The sequence below is a fragment of the Furipterus horrens genome, unplaced genomic scaffold, assembly GCF_987537825.1.
Source record: "Furipterus horrens unplaced genomic scaffold, mFurHor1.1.pri manual_scaffold_7, whole genome shotgun sequence".
NCBI lineage: Eukaryota > Metazoa > Chordata > Mammalia > Chiroptera > Furipteridae > Furipterus > Furipterus horrens.
The window spans coordinates 50,925,637-50,926,963 of record NW_028327177.1 but is presented as its reverse complement, the minus strand read 5'-3'; the positions used below and the strand labels follow the sequence as shown (position 1 = coordinate 50,926,963).

General features: G+C 39.2%; 1 non-coding gene across 1 annotated transcript; it reads left to right on the top strand.

The window, feature by feature from the left end:
- Positions 1–914: 914 nt before the first annotated feature.
- On the top strand, positions 915–986 carry TRNAA-AGC (transfer RNA alanine (anticodon AGC)). Its single transcript has one exon. It is a non-coding gene; the product is annotated as a tRNA-Ala (tRNA).
- Positions 987–1,327: the final 341 nt, after the last annotated feature.

Genomic DNA, 1,327 nt, shown 5'->3' with positions numbered 1-1,327 from the left:
GTTTTATTTTCTGGAATTTCTGGTTATCGTTTGTATTGAGGTAGTTATATTCCTTCTTAGTAGTAGAGGGAGACCGAGCGTTTCAGTCTAAGCCTCCATCTTGGCCGGAAGTCTACCTTTTATTTCCTAATGGCTGGTTGCCCACATCAACTCTCTGATATTTCTAAGTAAACATAATACTGTTAGCTTACATTTTTGAGCACCTACTATAAGTCACACAGTGTTTCAAGTACTAATAATTATTAATTAATTCATTCAATTAGTCCTCACAATAATCCTATTGGATAGGTAACACAATATGCCCATTTTACATCTGTGGAAAGTGGGAAAGTGAGTAGTTAAGCCATTTTCCCAAGGTTATGTCTCAAATAAGTTGTGCAGTAGGTATTTAATTCCAGGCAGTCTGGTTATGGGGCCAAGCCTACAAAACCAGCCGACATAGCCAACCCAGCTAATTCAAGTCCACATGTACATTGAAAGGCAATCAGCCATATCCCTCAGGAGATGCCATATTTTGAAGAATATTCCTGGCTTTCGAGATGGCAGATTTAGGCAATTTCAACTATCTTCAGTGATGTATATGCATGCACACACACAACATACACATATACAAACCCATATGCATACATAGGCACACATGTCCACAAATGCACACTCACCTTGATTCATAGCTGGGATTTAACAGAGCATTCATATCAGCTTGAGGAGACCATTAAGACCATTAAAGGTTTGAGTTTGGAGTCCATGACAAACTCAGTCTGGGACTAAGTGCACCACAAACCTTGACATCAGGAGCACCAGCAAGCTAGCAGTAGGCAGTTTACTCCCTGATGCCTTTAGTTGAAACACTTTTTTAATGTTAACTTATGTTTTATTACAAGAAGGCTGTTTAGAAATCCTTAGTTTTAGAAGTTGGGGATGTAGCTCAGTGGTAGAGCACATGCTTAGCATGCATGAGGTCCTGGGTTCAATCCCCAGCATCTCCAAGGACTTTTGTTTCCTTAGTGCACTAATAAATGAGCTGGACTTTGTAGAAGCAATAAGACTTTAACAGGTTTTATTTTTCATATTATTTGTTTTGTTTTGTTTTTAACAGAGGACCCATCTTAACCCCACAAAAGCCTCTTGCTTTTAGATCAGAGTTGCCAGGATTTGAGCTTCATGTCCAGGAAAAATAAAAGCAGGCTCCAGTAACCATGTGTGTGTGCATGTGTGTGTGTGCACTTATGTGAAGGTGCCCATGAAAACAGTGTATCTAACTACATAGGTAAATGTACTAGGTTTCAGATGTATCAGGCTCATAGAAATCACAGGTTCATACAGAAAA